Consider the following 20,560-nt stretch of genomic DNA (forward strand, 5'->3'; position numbering starts at 1 on the left):
TCAACCAAGGCCGTAGGCGTTGCAGCAGTTCAAGAGGCGCGTAGCAGCAGTTGGATAGGCGTAGCAGACAGGCGTAGCAGTTGTGGCAGACAGGCGTAGCAGCAGTTGCGGCAGGTTCGCCTGCAGACCGAGGCAATAGGGTACGGTTTAGGCACCGGTTTTTAACTAACCGAGGCAATAGGCTACGGTTTAGGCACCGGTTTCCAGCTAACCGAGGCAGTAGCTTGTGGACAGACTTCTCTGTAACTTTGCAGTCTTATCAAACTGAGCAGTAGCAGGCGAATAGGCCTCGGTTACTTGCCGAACCGAGGCAGTAGCATGTTGTCTGACTCTCCAGTGCCTTTTCAGCTTTTCAGACTGAGCAGCAGCAGGTTGTATAGGTCTCGGTTTTTTCTGAACCGAGGCAATAGGTGTGTTCCAAAACGGGTTGAATAAGCACCGATGTATATAACGTTATACGCTTCGGTTTTGGTATACCTGAAGCGTATATTGAGCGTCAAAATCTGTATTTTTTACTAGTGGATCCTTCCAATCGAAACTATATACCAAAATATCATAAAAAAATCTAATACAAATTTTCTTAATAACCCTTGGAATATGTTATTCATCAAACTTTGAAATGAAACTGGTGCATTAGTCAATCCAAATGGCATGACTAGCCATTCATAATGGCCATGATGTGTTTTAAAAGTTGTCTTGTGTCTGTCCTCTGGCTTCAATAAAATCCGGTGATATCCAGGTTTGAGATCAAACTTGGAAAAGTAACAAGCTCTCTTTGAAATGAATGAATTTTATTAAAGAACTATATAAGCAGAGTTCTTATGTATATCAATATAGTATTTATTCTATTACAACTCAACAGAAACAATGTAATAAGAATAGAATAATAGGAATTATCGATGGTGGTGTTCCAGAGTTGGAAGAATAAGGATTCAACCAGATGATGCAAAGAAGAATCCAGAATGAGAATAGAAATCAGCGAGGATAAACCAAAGAGTCTAGAAGGTCAAAAGAAAGGTTCATATCAGGCATATCTCTCCCCTCAAACGTAATCCTCCAAGAGTGTTTCTCCCTACACCTCACCAGTCTCGTCCTACACCTCCCAGTATCATTCCAACTGTGTCCCTATTACCCTGTCAGAACACATAGAATATTTTGACTGTTTTTATTTGTATGAGGTTGCACAGTTGTCCGCACTTGGAAGTGCGACTGCAATTTGAAATAGTCTAAGCGTAGTTGGAGGTGCGGTAAATCATGCACGTAGTTCGAAATGCGATTCTCGTACTTGGAAGTGCGGTGAAAGCTTTTTCATTTTGCATTTATTATATTTAATTGTTTTTGAATTTTATTTGCTTTGCACTTGGATGTGTGGTGAAACTTTTTTTATTCTACATTTATTATATTTAATTATTTTTTAGTTTTATTTGCCTTTTATATTTTTTTTATTAGTTTATTTAAATATTAAACATTTTGTGGTTAATATTTTGTAATTTGTATTTTATTTTTCTATTTCATATTGTTTAAAATTTTATTTTAATATAATTATTTTTTCTAAAATTTGAAAATTTAATTTGTTTTTTAAAGTTTTTGAATCTATAATTATTTATTAATATTGTATTTTTTAATATGGATTATTATTTAGTTATTTGTTGTATATTTTTTATTTTTATTCATTTATTAATTTAAATTTAATTTGTTGTATTTTTGTGGTTTTTCTAAAATTTTTTATATTGAATTGTTAACATTTTTTTTAATTTTTATTATATTTGATATTTATTTAAATATTATTTATAATATAATTAATTTTAAATTTATATTTGTTAGTTAATAGGTAATGTTTTTTAAATTATCTATTTATTTAAAAGATATTTATTATGTAAATTTTAGTTTTTAAACAAATAAAATAAAACAAATCAAATTCAAAAAATAGTAAATCAAAACAAAAAGAAAGAGAATAAAACATTCAGTGCATTTCCAGTTGCGCCCAAATGAGCCACACTTCCAAGTGCGGCTAACGCAATTCCAACTCTGGTGCTGTATGAACCGCACTTCCAATTGCGGCGCAATGTGAACCGCGCTTTCAACTGCGGTTATGATTGACGCTCAACCCAATTTCCAAGTGCGACAACCTCTGTAACCGTTTTTACGACGACTTCTGCAACCGTTCTTTCGTCGGCGTGCTCTCAACCACGTCTCGACTCGACCTTCGTCGCATTCAACCGATAAATGCATCTGTTTCGGTGTAGATATTTTCCGGTGTGTCTTCGTTGCTCCTGGCTGTCTGGGACGCTGTCTGGGACACTGTCTGGGACGCTTGCTCTTCTCCAATTGTTGTTGTTCATACTCGCCAAAGGAGGGGGAGGTACCTGCAAAGATACTCCGACGCTCAAGTCAGATGTGAGTTATGGAGCCTCAGCTCTCAAGAGAGTGATTATGATACTGCTCTGAAATATTATTTAGAGTCTCTAGACATAAAGAGAACGTACCTGGACACTGGTCCTGTCATTGGATTTATAAGTCAAATAAAAGTAACCACCTTACCTAAAAATGTGGTTAGTTACTTAACCGTCTAAGATATTTTATGTAAATATCTTACTACATAACATGCCCCCCAAGTCCGAGTTAACCGTCTAAGATGTTCTATGGACGCGGTAACTATAGGACTTATGTGTTTGAGGGAGGCTGTGTTGGGGAGCGTGTTTCTGGTTATCGCTCATGTGTGAATGTAACGCTTTAGACCAAGGATGATCGAACAGTTGAGTTTGATCGATCAAAAAGAGGCGGAGACGAACGGCAAAAAGCTGGAGCGAGTGAGGCCGAACGTGAGGATACGTATGACCGAGCGGTAGAGGCCGAGTGGCATGCGAGGTCGAACGGTCGATTGAACGCTCGTACACATTGATTGTCGAGCGTTCGAATATAAAGGGCGAGGCCGAGCGGTCGACTGTTTGAACGCTCGTATTCATTGATTGTCGAGCGTTCGAATCCAAAGGGCGAGGTCGAACGGTCGACTAATTGAACGCTCGTACAAATTGATTGTCGAGCGCTCGAATCCAATGGGTGAGGCCGAACGACCGATTGTTTGAACGCTCGTCTACATTGATTGTCGAGCGATCGAATCCAAAGGGCAAGGCCAAACGGTTGACTGTGTGAATGCTCGCACATATGGGTTGTCGAGCGGTTGAAACCAACTGACGAACGCTTTTGAGGCCGAACAGCCGACACTATGAACGTTCGTTGACACTAATGGTCGAGCAGTGAAACCAAATGACGAACACTTTGAGGATGAGCGACCGACACTGAACGTTCGTTGACACTGATGGTCGAGCAGTGAAACCAAATGACGAACGCTTTGAGGCCGAACGGCCGACGCTATGAACGTTCGTTGACACTGATGGTCGAGTAAGGGTATATCGGGTGTTCAAGGGAGAACAGTTACCCGTGGGAGGGTATCCCGAATGTACTGGTTGTTCTTGGGCGAACAGTTACCCATGTGAGTGTATCCCGAATGTACTGGTTGTTCTTGGGCGAACAGTTACCCATGGGAGTGTATCCCGAATGTACTGGGTGTTCTTGGGCGAACAGTGACCCATGGGAGTGTATCCCGTAGAACGCTCATGGACATGGTTTGTCGAGCGGTTGATGTTCTGGGTGTTCTTAGGCAAACAACTACCAGAGGGAGTGTATCCTGTAGAACGATCGGTTTTCTGTTGGCCGTCTACTGTGACCTGCATAAGATATACAATATATAAAAATATAGAGTGTTTTAAACCTGGCGGTCGAACGTCAATAGGATCGCATGGTAGAGCGGTAGTTTCGATAAGTGGTCGAGCCGTACAGGTCGAGTTGTCGAACATCAGGGAGGCTGAGTGTTGGACGCTTTAGGCCGAGCGTTCGTGAAAATGAATGCTGGAATGTTTGAGACGCAAATCGCCGAACGACTGAGGCGAAAGGGTGGAGGCCAGGCGGCCGACCATAATTGAGACCTACAGTTGAACAACTGAGGCAAGCGGACGAACGGCTCAAGGCTTGAGTGCTGGTGTAGATGTATGGTTGAACAGTAGAGGCCGAATGTGAGGCCGAGTGGTTGAAAACCAAAGGGATGCCGAACGGCCGACTGTTTGAACGCTCGTACACAGCGGTTGTCGAGCGTTCGAATCCGAAGGGCAAGGACGAACGGGCGACTGTTTGGACGCTCGTTCACATACTGATTGTCGAGCGTTCGAATCCAAAAGGCGAGGAAGAATGGGCGACTGTTTGGACGCTCGTTCACATTCTGATTGTCGATCGTTCGAATGCAAAGGGCGAGGACGAACGCGCGACTGTTTGGACGCTCGTTCGCATGCTGATTGTCGAGCGTTCGAATCCAAAGGGCGAGGCCGAACAGGAGTATGGCCGAACGATTGAGTGTTGAGATCGTTCATGACCGAACGCTAGAGGCCGAACGTCCAGGAGATGGAATGATGGCCGAATGATCAGTGACTGAGTGTTGGGCCCTTGAGGCCGAACGTCGATGATGAGTGAAGTGACGAACGCTATAGGCCGAACGTCCGTGAGGTTGAATGGCCGAACTATTGAGGTCTAGAGAACGAACGTTATTGACGCCGGATGGCTGATCGTCAGCTGGGTCGAACGACAGTGGCGCTCGACTGTTAGGACGCTCGTACGCAGGCATTGTCGAGCGTTCGAATCCGAAGGGTGAGACCGAACGGCCGACTGTTTGACATCGATGTTGAGCGAAGCGATGAACGCTCTAAGTCGACTGTCCGTGAGATCTAATGGGCGAACGATTGGCCCCAAGAGAACGAAGGTCGTTGGCGTCGAGTGGCCGAATCCAAATGGAGTGTCGAGCGGTTGAACGTGAGGACGGTTTGGACGCTCGACACGTAGGTTGAACGCGTGGACGGTTTGAACGCTCATTGATATGGATTTTCGAGCGGTGTTCGAACATCAGTGGCGCTCGAACGCTGACATGCTCGTGTTGAAGTATGGTCGAGCGGTAGAGACCAAGACGCCAAACGTCATTGAGGACCAATGTGCGAGCATCAGATGTAGTCGAATGAGCGAACGCTTGCGGATTCGAGTGGACGAACGTTACTGAGGCGGGTGGCCGAATGGTCGAGACCAAGGATGGCAGAACGTTATTGAGACCGGTGGCCGAACGTTATTGAGACCGGTGGCCGAATGCTCGAGGCCACGGATGGCCGATCCGGACATTGTCGAACGATGATGAGGAAGGTTTATGTCGATCGGTCATGATCGACACTGTCTTGTCGGTTGACCAAGGTGGACGACCTAGCTGGCGGCTTATTCGAGATGGTTGACCAGGAAATGGTCGAACGGCCTCGCTGTCGTTCGGTCGAGTGCTGCAGCGCTTATGGTCACTGATGGCCTCGCTGTCGTTCCTCTAAATGAGCGTACGATCGGTTAAGGTCGACCGTATGGTGTCGATTCACTAGTGGTCGACTGAGTGGACGATCGATCGAGGTGTTGTCGTATCAGTGGTCGACAAAATGTACGATCGATCGAGGACGACCGTCTGCTGTCTATCGCCAATGGTTGACAAAGTGGGCGATCCTGGAGGATCGTTGAGTCTATGTGTCGGACGGATCAGATGGTTTAGTATCTAATCCTTAAAAATAGGGTTTAGGCCAAGTTAGTTGGATGATGTGGAGGCAGAATCGAACGACGCGTGGATGGCGCGAGTGTTGCGAAAGACGTGGAGAATGGGTCTGACAATGCGGCGTACTTGGAAGCGCCGAAAGGGCTTGTCTCTGAGTTTGGGAATTTAGGGTTTTCGGTTTGCGGATTGTGCGATCGTGGAGATGATAGGGATGAACTAATGGTGCTCCTGCGACAGCAGTGCCTGGTGGCGCGACGGAGGCTGATGGGTGGACCCGATTTGGGGATTGTCTTTGGAACACGTTGGGTGCAGTTTTCAGAAGAGATGTTGCCATTGAAGACGAAGAATGAGAACCTGGGCTCAATTTGGGGATTTAGGGTTTTCTGTTCTCAGTCTCGACTCTGATAATTCATACATCAATTAAACACAGAAGGAAACCCCAAATATTTTCTCGGTAGAACCTTTGGTGGTGGCTGGTGGAAGGCAAAACAGCGTGCCCCAAATCGGAGAGGAAACCCGTTTCAAAGAAAACGAAGGAGAGAGCAGTACAATCGGTTTTAGGAAGCGCCGTTGACTCTAGGCAACGCTGGCAGCAGGCTCGGTAGTGGCAGGCAACGCAGTGATGGTGGGGAGAGCTTGACGGAGAGCGGCGACCCTGGTTGGCACGGTGGTTGAGTTCGCCCAAGAAGCGATTCATGGAGGAGAAGATTATCCCTCTCGCGCGCAAGGAGAAGAGAAAAAGGGGAGCTTGATTCCGTGGCCGGCGACGAGCTCGACGAATGCGGTAGCCCTGGTTTGGTGGCATCAGCCGCGACTCGCGATGGTCGGGCTCCTTCAGACGGCGAAGACGCGGCACGGAGAGAACCTCGCACGCGAGAAAGGAGGAGGGGAAGAGCTCCGGTGACGGCCGACGATGGTCTTGACGGTGGGCATGCTGGTGGCGGTATGGAGGTAGCCGGTGGCGGCCGGTTTGGGCGGAGATAGTGGCGAGTGTGCGGGACTGGGTGGGGGTACCTCTCGTTAGCTGCTTTGGAAGAAAGATCTAGGTTTTTGGGTGTTGGATCTGACCCACAAAGAGGTGTGATTTCGCTGATGTGCTCATTGTTGCGATTTCGCAGAGGTGCACGTGTTGGCAGTGATGGAGTGGCTTTATCCGAAGAAATGATTCATCGAGGCCGAGGCTCCTCTTATGGCGTCTTTGGGTTGGCACTCGGCCCCACGGTGGGCGCCAAAATGTTTCGGTGTAGATATTTTTCGGTGTGTCTTCGTTGCTCCTGGCTGTCTGGGACGCTGTCTGGGACACTGTCTGGGACGCTTGCTCTTCTCCAATTGTTGTTGTTCATACTCGCCAAAGGAGGGGAGGTACCTGCAAAGATACTCCGAAGCTCAAGTCAGATGTGAGTTATGGAGTCTCAGCTCTCAAGAGAGTGATTATGATACTGCTCTGAAATATTATTTAGAGTCTCTAGACATAAAGAGAACGTACCTGGACACTGGTCCTGTCATTGTATTTATAAGTCAAATAAAAGTAACCACCTTACCTAAAAATGTGGTTAGTTACTTAACCGTCTAAGATATTTTATGTAAATATCTTACTACATAACAGCATCCAATCCAGACCTCCGTCCCATCCAACCCAGCATCGACGTTCTCTCAACCACTGCTGTTAAGGTCTCGACTTTCATCTCATTCAACCCAAAACGACATCCAACCCAAAAATGCATCCCAATACATACAAACAAATAATACATACAAATACCACATAAAATAATAAAAAATTTGGGAGGTGCCGGATGAGATTGGTGAGATGCAAGCAGAAGCACTCGTCCTCCAAATTCCCACTTCTCGTGTGTTGACGTACTCCTCCTAATTCTGGTGCAAGGATTCTCTTTCATCACCTGGTCCTTGTTTGTATTATTTGTGCAATCTTACCTTTTATGCATGTTACACCCTTCTACAACTGAGGTGTGTTCCTCCCTTTTTTTCCTCTCACTTCTTTTTCCCTTCTTTCTCTTATTCGTTTTCCCTCTGTGTCTCTGCGGTTTCACCCGTTAAGTTGGCTATCACCTATTGTATTCATCTCTTTTCATACAACTGAGTTTGGGAGTGGAAGCTACAAAGCATTAATTTTTTGTTTTAGGGCTTTTCTATATCTTAAATCATTTTTTAGGGTTTTGGATAATGTGTTTTTTTTTCTGTGCTTGTCGGGTTCATGCATAATGATTAATTTATACCTTTGGTATTTAATTTGCTTGCATTGTGAGTGGGATTCTAATTTTATTTCTTAATTCGGCGTTTCAGGAGATTGAGTGAAACCCTTCTCATTGTGTGTGAGGAAAAAGCTTGACCGTTACTGGCTTGTACAACCCTTCTCACTTGGTATGATTGTTAGTTAGTCTTAAGGTGCATGAAATGCTGCACAACTTTGAGTCATTCAAATTCTTCATTTGATGCATCAGAGCAAAATGAAATTTTACCTCATAAATGTCGATATGCCAGGGAGTGCGGTTGCTGTAAAAGTAACATACCCATTAGTTACCCAGATATAGCCTTTTCTCGTACCTCTTGTACTCCAATGTAATTTTCATCTATAATTAAATCAGCTAAGAGATAATCAATCTCTTGAGCTCTTTTTATTATATTTTTAGTCTTAAGTTCTAATTCTCTATTTCCTCTAGTTATTTCATTGACGAGCAATGTCACAAGTCTTGAGTAATTTGAATTTTAAGTGTCAGTTAGTAGTTTGAGGCATCGTCAGCTTGTTCAAACAATGATCTGAATGGAAGAATTCCTTGGGGAAGACAGTTGCAAACATTTGATGTCTCTAGTTTTGGAGGAAATCTTGGTCTTTGTGATGAGCAACCGAACAAAAGTTGCCCTGGAGATAATACAACGGCAGTGCCTCAAGGAGCAGAAGTTGATGATGAAGACGCTGAAAATTCAATTTTCTATGGAGCATTATATATGAGTTTGGGACTAAGATTCTTCATAGGCTTTTGGATCTTATTAGGGACAGTACTACTTTGGCAACCATGGAGAATTGTTTATATGAGAGTCTTAAACAGACTGACGGAGTATATACTTCTCTGTTCTACCTTGCAATGTTTTTATTTCTCTGCTTTATTAGTTAAATAAATCAATGTCTTCTTTTGCATCTTTTTCAATACAAAAGAGAACATCTTGGCATGAACCGAATTTTTAGAATTTACTTATTGCTTTCATCAATTTAAACATTGAGTAGTAAATCCAATTCTTCTCTTCCGTGGCTTTACTCTATAGTTTCTTTTCCAAAAGCTGATTATTCTTTTCTTGCTGTAAAGAATGTATAAATGGCATGTTCTGTGTAGAGAAATTTTCTCCTTTCTAGATGACTTATCTTATCTTTAAAACTCTTAAAAGTGTACTCACAGTTATGCACTTTTGTTAAGTGTAATGATTACCTATTTTTTCAGTTTTATTTAGTTTATTACAATAATTCAGTCTCTAATTTTGATTCATTGCAACTAAAATATTTTATCTATATTATCACGCAAAATTTGCAGTTTTGGAGGATTAGCTTCAAATTTCAATCTGGGATGAAAGCTTCATGAGTTTTTGGATTAGAAGTTTCCAAGAGTTATTTCAGCAGGTATAGCTATTTACTATTTTCCCCAAAGTGTGATTTCACATTAATACATTATTATTAACTGTTGGTTGCTCTAGGATCTAGTAGTGATTTTCGGACTATAGTTGATTTGTGAAGTTCATTTCCAATTCCAATATTACACTTATAAAATAAAAATAAAGATTATTAGACTCTGTTGAGTATTAAGTTCATGAACATGTATAATTTGGATGAATAGATATTGTTTTTATTCAACTATTAAGAAATTCCTCGTGGTAGTTGAGATATGCTAAGAATGAACTTACTACTGCCAATGATTATATAAATCATCAAACATTTTGTAATCAGAGTATTTATAGAGATGTCTAATCGGGTAGCGTGTCAAACTTGTTATGCATACTGAGGCCTAACTGAAGTTTATAATTTTCTCTAAACAGGTTGATATGCCAGGTTACTGAGAGTTGTGGCTATTGAACACCCAAAGGATGCTGATCTTGTTGCTGGAATTGTTCTTGCGGAAGTCATCCCTTTCCTGTCCAAAAAATTACCTCTTGCAACTCCTCCACAGGAGAATGCCCATGGGGCTCCACTAAATGTTGAGCTGATTATTCATTGGTACTAGATTTGAATGAAGCTCTAGACAATTCTACATTGTCAAATGTCAGTAATTCAAATGGTGTTACTGAAAAGTTTCTTGGAATGGATGATATGAAAGAGCTAGATGTTTTGCATAAGGTTAACGGTCATATTTTAAAATGTTATGACTTGCATTCATTGCTTAATCGATTACATGCTATGCTAAATCAGTTAAATACGTTATATGTAATTCTGTTATAACAGTGTTAATTGCTTAATCGATTACATTAATAACATAATCGATTAAATTGTATCAGTACTATCATTTCTATAAATTGACGCATAACTCTTTGCATTAAACAACTTTTGAATAATATCTTTCATATATGATAAAGTTTGTTGAGTTCTTAAATTGCAGGAACGTATATTCTCCAAGAATCAAGAAGCTTTCATTTGGAAAGAAATCAAAACAATGATTCTTGAAGAATTGCTGAATTTTCAAAGTCTAATCAATTTGCATTGTGAGGTGTGCTGCTGGAAGATTAGAATTGTTTGCAATCTTGTGAGATTGTGGTTTTCCTGTTGTTGCTGCCTAGGAAGAGAATTTTGGAGTTCTAGTTACTTTGAGTGTGGTATCTCAAAGGGGTTGCAAAATGAGGATTGTTCTTTTTGTGTTTTACTACAGTAGATTTGGAGTTAGAGAGGAGGATACATTGAGAGGGTGTCTCTGTAATACTTGTTGTAAAACTCGATCTATATAGTGGATTACTTTTCGTCTTAGTTTGATTGAAAGAGACTAGATGTAGGCATTGAGGCCGCACAAATATAAACCTTGGTGTTGTTCTTGCTATCCTTTATCTCTTTCATTTCTTTACATTCTTTATTTGCTTGCATTCCAAGAAAGGCTTAAATATTTTGAAAACAACATTTTTTATTAAACAAAACCAATTCACTCCCCTCTTGGTTGAGAAACTAGGTCAATCCATTTCTACAATTGACACTAGAGCTTGGAATTTGAATTTTGCTTAAATTCTAATCGATTTGATTTTCAGCATAATCGATTAAATTTGATCTTGATGGTCTCTGTTTCTCAAACATTTGGAGGAGGTACTTCCACAAACAGACCCTTCGCTATATTATGACTGATAAGTGAAAAGCTGTCATAATACATTAGAGGTATTATGACAGGTGACAAAAAGTATGTCATAATATGTTAAACTTATTATGACATATTTTTCTATTATGTCATAAAAAGCACAGATCTATTATAACGTTCAAAACTATGACATTAGACTACTTATCATATAATATGTCATTTTTATACGTCATAAAAAACGATTTTTATATTAATCATAAAAATAAGTACGATCACTCATACTTAAAATTCACCTTCTAATACAACACTAGACCAATATAATATAAGATGACATATCCTCTATGAAATTACACATCTCCTCTAATTTAGTAAAAGTGATTTAGGCATCAACTTAAATTTTATAAAATTATTATTATTAAGATTTAAACGTTGCGTGAAGTTACAAAAAGATTTGTATTAGTATTCACTAGTGTTTAGAGTTACCATTGGCTATAATATATTCAACTCGAAATCTCCAAATTAATTTGATGGTCATTAAATAATTCTGCTTAAAATAGCATACAAAAACACAAATTTGGTGAAACTAACAATCACACATTAAATATGACAAACTTAATTAATTATTGAAATCTATCTTACTTGATCCCTACCTTATAGTTGTATATTTGTATGTATTGATGATGTTCCACTAATTATAATAAATCATTTTATGCAAATATACTTTAAAAGTATTTTGAAAGATATAAAATTATGAGTAAAATGAATAATTGATATATATTGTTTAATTTGATGAGTGATTAATTATATATTTCGCTGAAAATTCACGTCAGTTTTTAGTTAGAGCATTTCTTTAACATCTTTTAATTAGACATATGTTTGTGTCATTACAAATAAATAAAATTCTCAAAAACATTTCATTTCCTTATAACTTTTAAATTAGAAAATTTTAAAAATAGCTCTAAATGCTCTATAAACTATTGTCAAAAAGCTTAACCAAAACACAATAAATTCCACACCAACTCATTTGAATCTACTGGATAAACATTAGGTTTTTTAATAATAGTTTCAAATTTTCCTTCATGTGAAATCACGTCACTCTTAAATGCAAAAAAGTACATATACTTTCCTCAAAAAGCATATATCATGTCAATTTAATTTTAAGTTTATTTTAATTTAATTTTCCACAAATCTAAATCAGTTTTATCAATATTACTTTGTGTAAAACTAAATGCACGGAAAAAATGTAAAAAAAAAAACTCACTGTGCCACACTTATTGTCCCGTCATCGGAAAAAAATCTCAGTGAGTAAAAAATGAATAATTTAAAGTTTAAGATTTTTTTCAATAATTTTGGAATTATTCAATTCAATTTTTATTTTTTTTTCTTAAGATAGTGTCATTGTTAAAAATGATCATGTGATAGTATAAATAATATGTAGTATTATACACTCTCAATTACCTACATCGGATAACCTCAATCATTTTACTATCATGTCATTATTTATGTTACATTATTATTCTTTAAATAGATATCAATTCCAATTTAATGAAGGGAAATATATTAATTTCTTTTAACAAAAATGAAATTATATTAAAAAATATTGAGAGCATAGAATAAATAAATAGTGAAGACAAAAATTGAGAAAAGAAAACTATAAAAGCATAGCTTAATTATTAAAAAGTTAATTTTTTAAGTTTATTTACGTAAGAGAATAGTCATATTTTTGTTGGGACCTGCTTTGGATGAGCATAATAAGGGGCATAAAAAGTTAAAAACCAATAAGTGCACGTGCCTATAGTTGTTTCTCTCGCTAAGAATTTTATAATATTTCTGACGCAACAGTGATTCTACTATGTTGTTTGACAGTGTGTGAAGAGATCGGCATGGGTAAAGGGAGATTCCAGGTGAGGGAGTGGGTGACGCAGTGGCCAAGAATCTAAGATGCACATATGCATGCAGTCATGTTGCAGATAACAGTAAGTACCATAAATGTGTACTGTGCAAATTTAATTCCCACTATACAATAAATAATTAATACCTCAAAATATAGAAATAAATAATTAATAACTTTAAATAAACTTAAAATTTATATTTTAGTTTTGCAAAATTAGATTGTAATTATTATATAATTACTATATAAAATAAAATTTGTATTTATTTATGTATTATAATTTACTTTTTCTAGTAAAATAACCTTTTAGTAGTAGGCTGGTTTGGTTTAAGTAACGAAACTTGTATATTTTAATGTTAAGCATTTAAAACATAAATAGAGATTCAAATAATTGAAAAATACTAGAAGGCGTTTAATAATATTGTGATATTTTTTTTTGTCAAAGGACGTTTAACAACTTTAGTAATAACTAGATAATCTACACTGGTTGTTAAATGTTTATGTGTAAAATATTGTTTAAGCCACACCTTTAAAGATAAAGTGTTTTCAAATGTTTTATCAAAGCTAGTGCATTATTTTAAGAAAGACAACCTTTAAAGAAAGTGGTGTTTAATAATAATTGTGCTTATCAATGATTAATTTTGCAAGCAACTATAATGTTTGTAAACAATTGAGTATTAGCATCACTCTTGGTTACCTTAGTCAATTCTGGTAACACGTATTATGTTGACTATTTGAGTATTCTAAACCTCTCCTGGTAACCCTAGTCAATCCTAGTAACACCTGTTACGCCGACTAGTCTGAGTTTCATTCACTCCTGATTTCCACTAAACAATTTTGGTATCCACTAGATATGCTGCCTAATTGAGTTTCACCACTCCTGGTTCTCACTAGACAATCTTGGTAACTCCTGTTACGTTTTCTAGTAGGTGTTAAACTCAACTAAGTTAATCACCAAGTGTTTGAATTATTTTCAAAATGTATAATCAATCAAATTGTTTACAAGTCTTAGATGATAACTGATAGCACTCTCCTAACTATGTAGGGTCAAACTAGGAAGAAATCCATGGAAGAGTCGATGATTTGATGATGTGTAGAATGATGATGAGAAGAAGGCTAAGTGTCTCGTCCAAAGAGTATTTTATGGTGATGGAGGCGGTGTTTAGCGATGCTATAAAAGAGGTTGGGTCAACTCTTGGAGGAAGATGGCTAAAGGAGGGCACCTAGGTTGCTTTAGCCTAGTTGCTTTAGCCTAGGGTGACCTAATAAGAGTAATATGGCTCAAATTTGGCATCATGACAATACTCTATTTCAAAGTTGAATACAAGAGTGGGAGACACCTTTATTTATAGGCTAACAGTGTCTCCAAATTTATAAAAGCTAAACCTAAACACCTGACCTTAGCTAACTTGGAGTGCAAGGAGAAAATCCTCTCCATTAGGAGAAAGACAAGTGGCAAAAATCATCTCAAATGAGAGGAGCACATGTGGCCATTACCTATGGAGAACCCTCTTCATTCCTAGAGTAACATGTGCCTATTAACTAAGGAAAAACTCTCCAAAGGGAGAAGGACATATGGCATGGACGACCCACTCTCCTTGTCCACTAAGTTAGATGAAAACTTTAACTCATTGGTCAACTAAACCAAATTTGCATCCCATTTTGGTCAACATTGGGCCTTGACCCTTTGTTGACTTGAGTAGTCAATCTTATTATACTTTTCCCAAAATACAAGGCCCAAAATGATTATTACTTTAAAAGCTTCATGATGGCCTAAGAGATAGCGACTAAGCCCATTTTCCATAAATGACTTCAACTCTTATTGAAAGTGTTTGGTCATGACTAGGGGGTATGCCATTTCTAACTCTTACAAAGAGGATGTGCTTACAATACAACTCAATCTAATAAACCTTGTAGGATTTTTTCTTCCTTCTTACAAAATTAAGGTTATGAGTGTATAAGGCTTCTAAGTATATCCTCAACGTTAATGTTCTTTCACGAGTATGACTTGGTGTGTTTAGAGGGGTGTTTCCTTGGATAGATAATGCAGAAAAGTGGTGGTAAATGGTCAAAAGGATGATGAGCTAAAATGTGGATGGTGTAGAAGCTCATGGCCTCTAGGAGATATGGTGATGATGGTGTAGTGTTTGGTGGCTCAAAGAGACTTAAGGAGACAAGAGAAACTTAAGTTCACTTCCAAGAAAGAGAGGTGAATCACTATGGATTGCTTAAAAATTAAGTCTGTCCTAGCCAAATATTACCTCAAGTTCTCTTGTACCAAACTTCTCAAAGGGATTTAAACTTGAAATACAAGTTGACACACACTAGACTATCACAATTATAGAAAGCAATTAAAGCTAATATGTGTGGCGTAATGGTGAAGTTAGAAGGAACTTTGGCTCCCTCTTACTCACCAACTACAAACAAAGTTTAAATAATAAGTATCCAATGTTTTTGTTAAGAAAAACCCTAACAAGTCGAATATACAAGTCCAAAGGAACGCAAATACAATGTTACAACTTAAAAAATACACACAAATCTTTCTTCCTCACCAAATGTATACTCTCTTATCTTTTATTTTAGACCAAAACTTCAAGCTCTCCACAAGGCCTTCTTCACCTAAGATGCTACCACCAAGATGTTGGATCACCTCTAGGACAAAAAACCTTCACCAAAAGAGATCAATACCACCAAAAATCGAAAAAGAACCAAGGGGAAAAGCAAGAAAAGGTCAAAATGAACAAGACTATCTCAAATGGAATTTTAAGATACAAAACCAAGATTAGAAAGGAGACAAGCAAGCAAATAAATGATTAAGAATAAAGGTTCAACACTCAAAAGAAATTCCTAAGGAAAAGCTCTAGAAAAGATCACAACAACTAAAAAATTATTAGAGTAGAAAATGTGTTTTTGTCCTTTAGCTAATTTTTGAGCACATGTGGCACTAGACCAACTTTGTAGCATTAAATGGCCTGGACCAGCTGCTGGAATAGGGGTTTGGGATGTGAATTTAAAGTTCAAAACAACCACCAAATCATCATACAAAGGCACACAAAAAAGTAGTGGTGGTAGTGTGAAATGTACCTTGCTTTTTTGTTACTTTTTCTTTTCCTATTTTGTCTCTTGTTTTTCTTGTAAATTTCCAAAAAATAAAGCACAAAAACAAACACCTAAAATCAAATTTTAAAGATTCCTTTAAAGATGTATAAGGTAACGCACACAAAATGGTAGATAAATCCTATTAAAATCAAAATTTTGGTAAGAAACTCAAAAATGACATGTATGAAACCTAACTCTATGAATTTTTTGATGAAATAACAACAAATATCAACTCAAATATGCAAAGAAAAAGCACTCAAAGGTTCCTAAATGGTGCATTTTTGAAAAACACTCTAACATATATTTTGCTGATGTTTTCAAGGTCACACTTGGAAATAAAGACATGTAAAGGGCTAAACTTGACTCTAGACAACATGGATGGATTCAAAAATTAAAATGACACCAAACACACATATATACTTGAATAAAACAGTGGAAAATGAGTCAAAAACCGAAAAGGCACATCAAAAACCAAAAACACATCAAAAACCTAATGGAAAAGAGGAATGGTTCCAAGAGTAAGTAAAGTAGAACCATAAAAACAAAAAAATGGTAACAAGATTATAACCACGGTTATCAAACTCTCGAGTTAACTCGTTAACTTGGACGAGTTTGCGTTCTTAGTCATTGTTGCTAACTCGGTAGTAAACTCGGTTTCCGAGTAAACTCGTCGGACTCGTTAGCGAACCAAGTAAAATCATATAAAATTGCGATTTTGCCGCGATTTGACGTGTTTAAAAAAGATAAAAAACAAAAAAAGAAGAATTTGTTGAGATTAGTATTTAATGACCCGATTAGGTTCCTCTTCTTCGTTGTGCTTCACTCCACCACTGTCTACGTTCATGGTCGCTGTTTGTATGTTCTCGTTCATGGTCTTGTGGTCGCGCTCACTCACCGTTGCAGTCACTGTCACGTTTTGTGGTCATGCTTCGTTGGCTCACAATCGTGCACTTCAGTCGCTCATCGTTTGCCTCATTCACAATCGTTGTTCGCCTTGTTCGTGGTCTCGCCTTGTTCGTCGACCGCCTTGCTCGTGGTCACGCCTTGTTCGTCGACCGCCTTGCTCGTGGTCGCGCCTTGTTCACCGTCGTGATCATTGACGTGCTTGTTGCCGTAGCTCTTGTGTTGCGTCATTTGAGAATTGTGTTTGTGTGGTGGTGGTGAGTAAAAAGATTTCGTTTCAAAAGTCCGTGACCACTGTCCTGGAGCTATGTTTTTAGTAATCATTAAAGAGATGTGATTATATATATCTTTTTTTAATGTTTTTAGTAATCATTTAAAAGCCCGTGATTGGTGGTAAAAATGTTTTACTATACAATTATATATCTTTAATTTCATTAAAGAACGTGATGTGACTATTGCATGCCACTACTTATTATATAAATGACATCTAAATTTGATTAATGAGATAAGATGTGACGTGACCATTTCATGTCACTCTATGCTTTTATTATAATGTGCTTTTATTATATATATGAAGTCCTTATTTTATAATGAAAATCGTGACCATGCATGTCACTGTGTGCTTTAATTATAAAAATGAAGTTTTATTATATAAATGAAGTCCTAATTTTATAATGAAAATCGTTGTGCATATCTATAGGCAGTGTTGTTTTTTTTTATTTTAGTATGCAAAAGAAAATATTTAATATTAAATGAGTCCTTTGGCCATTGATTTTTTTAGTGAAAAAGTTTAGAGCATCATGTTCTGAAATGCATCAAATTCAACAAAAATTAATGCAACTACATCTTCATCCACTAAGAGTATAAGTAAAAATGTTCTGGGAAATCGATCTAATATTTGATGGAAACATGGGTTTGATGTTAACGGTAATTAATGGAAGAAAAGTGAAATGTAACTATTGCTCAAAGATTGTGAGTGGAGGTATATTTAGATTTAAACACCATCTTGCTAGAACAAGGGAGGATTCTGAACCTTGTGCTTTTGTTTCGGATGAAATAAAAATTTGATGATAAAAATAGTTGCTGAAGCCAAGAATGCATCATTAAAGAAAAGAAAGATAAATATCGGTGAAGACGAGGAAGAAAGTGAGAGTCTTGAAGGAGGACACAAGGTATTCGATTTTAAAGGAAAAAAATAGTTGCTACTACTAGCAAGGGGGGAGTCCAAGCAACTATAAATCAAATGATGAAAAAAGGATACAAAGAAGAAGTTGATGCTCAAGTGGATGAATTCTTTTACACACTAGTGCCATTCCTTTTAATGTAATTAGAAATCCAACATTTGCAAAGATGTGTGAAATGATTGGTAAGTATGAAGTTGGATACAAACCACCATCTTATCATGACATTAGAGAAAAGCTCTTGAAACAAGCTATGAATAAAACAGATGAGATCCTTGAGGATTATAAGGAGCTGTGGAAGAGAACTGGATGTATAATTATGTCTTATGGTTGGACAAATAGAAAAAGACGTTCTATTTGCAACTTCTTGGTCAATAGTCCTAAAGGGACAATTTTTCTTTATTCACTTAACACTTCAGACATATCAAAAATAGCTGATAAAGTTTTCAAAATGTTAGATGGTGTTGTTGAGTTTGTTGGAGAAGAAAATGTTGTTCAAGTTGTCACTGATAATGCTGCAAATTTCAAGGCAACTAGAGAGTTGTTGATGCTAAAGAGGGAAAGATTGTATTGGACTCCATGCGCAACATATTGCATTGATTTGATATTTGAAGATTTTGAAAAGAATTTAAAGGTCCACGAATTGAGAATTAAGAAGGGAAGAAAGATTACCACTTACATTTACAGAAGATCCATGTTGATTTCCTTGTCGAAAAAGTTCACTATAGGTAGAGACTTGATAAGACCGGGTATGACTAGATTTGTCAACACTTATTTAACTCTTGCTTGTCTTCATGAATTGAAGGCATCATAGTTGACCATGTTTAGCTCTGAAGAGTGGAATATAAGCAAGTTTGGAACTTCACAAGAGGGTAGGAAAGTAGAATATGTGGTATTAGATAACCGGTTTTGGAAGAATGTCTCACATGCCTAAAATTTGTTGCCCCTCTTATGGTGGTTTTAAGATTAGTGAACTCAGATGTAAAACCCGCAATGAGTTTCATTTATGAAGAGATAGATTGTGCAAAAGAGAAGATTAGGTCTAACTTTAACAATATCAAAAAGAGGTAAATTTTCAAGCTTTTACTCATTCAATGTTTAATTACTTATGTGTGAAATTATTTCTTATATAGAATAATTGATGTAGTTATGAAGAGGTTTGGGGAATAATTGATGCTCAATGGGATAATCAACTTCATATGCCTTTGCATGCAGCTGCCTATTTTCTGAACCCTCATTTCCATTATGAACCTAACTTTAGATGTGATGATGGTGGAGAGGTGAGAGAAGGATTGATACCAGATATGGCAAAAAGAAAAAAAATTAATTTACAAATTGTTGAATTTCATTATGCTAGAGGACTTTTTGGAATGGAAGATGCAAATGAGTGTAGGAAAGAGTTAAATTTTGGGGAATGGTGGGACATGTTTGGTGGAACTCCGGAGTTAAAGAGATTTGCTATTTGAATTTTAAGTTTGACTTGTAGTTCTTCTGGATATGAGCGTAGTTGGAGCTCATTTGAAATGGTAATTTAAATTATTTTTAATTTATAAATTTCTTTATTATGTTTCTATCTTCACTAAAAATATTATATTTCATTTTAGGTTCATACAAGGAGAAGGAGTCGTTTGCATCAAAAAAAGATAAATGATTTAATTTATGTGATGTATAACTCCAAGTTGAAAAGTAGACAAATTCGAACAATTGTAGCTCTTTCATTTAATGACATTGAATCAAATGATGAATAGATAACTGAAGAGGCAAATGATGTTGTTGAGATTGATCAAGTTGAAGGTGAAAATGATGGTGAAAATGTTCACTTAGATGGAACAACAACAGATTCTGCTCTTGATCTTGATAACATAACATTTGGGGACAATGAGGATGCACAACATTCATCAGAGGAAGAGTTAGATGAGGATGATGATGGAGATGATGATGACATTATTAGAGGATTAGAGGATTAAACATAAAGACTTTGACATTTCAATTTATGTTTTACATTATATTTCTATGAACAATATTTCTATGAACTTATGTATTTGAATTTATATAATTTTGTTATCTTATTTGAATTAGGATGTTATTTATATTTTTTTTTCATGCAAAGTAAACTCTTACCAGTTTACAAGTTGAGTTTACTAGACTCTTATGACTTTACGTAAACTCTCGAGTTTGACAACCTTGATTATAACAAGTAAGAACAACACATAGACACATAAAGCCAATAAAGATAGATAAGGAAACCAAGGAAACTTAGCTCTTGAAGAACCAAGGCTCTTGATACAAATGATGACAACCTCCTTAGCTAGGTTGGGCCAAAGCTAGGAGATGTGCATGGAGGGGTGTTTCCTTGGATGGATAGTGCAAAAAAATGGTGGTAAATGGTCCAAGGATGATGAGCTAAGGTGTGGACGGTGTAGAAGCTCATGGCCTCTAGGAGATATGGTGATGATTGTGTACTGTTTGGTGGCTCTAAGAGGGGTTAGGCCAACTCAAGGAGGAAGGTTACTAGAGGGGCCTCATGGGTTTCTAGTATTGATCTAAGATGAGTAGTATGACCAAAAATGGGAAGCATAACATTATT

The 20,560-nt window shown here is 37.4% G+C and overlaps 1 long non-coding RNA gene and 1 pseudogene across 2 annotated transcripts; both read left to right on the plus strand.

Moving 5' to 3' along the window:
* Positions 1 to 7,388: 7,388 nt before the first annotated feature.
* LOC148190818 (uncharacterized) lies at positions 7,389 to 10,655 on the plus strand. 2 transcript variants are annotated; one of them, XR_015782889.1, is made up of 5 exons: positions 7,389 to 7,588; positions 7,925 to 8,697; positions 9,166 to 9,251; positions 9,665 to 9,962; positions 10,222 to 10,655. It is a non-coding gene; the product is annotated as an uncharacterized LOC148190818 (long non-coding RNA). The 2 variants fall into 2 exon arrangements; XR_015782888.1 differs by having other exon boundaries at positions 9,665 to 10,655.
* A 7,637-nt stretch (positions 10,656 to 18,292) lies between these two features.
* LOC148190819 (uncharacterized) lies at positions 18,293 to 19,940 on the plus strand (annotated as a pseudogene).
* The last annotated feature ends 620 nt before the right edge of the window (positions 19,941 to 20,560 follow it).

The sequence above is a fragment of the Vigna umbellata genome, chromosome 11 (genome assembly GCF_029865625.1).
Source record: "Vigna umbellata cultivar VRB3 chromosome 11, Vumbellata_1.0, whole genome shotgun sequence".
NCBI classification, from domain to species: domain Eukaryota; kingdom Viridiplantae; phylum Streptophyta; class Magnoliopsida; order Fabales; family Fabaceae; genus Vigna; species Vigna umbellata.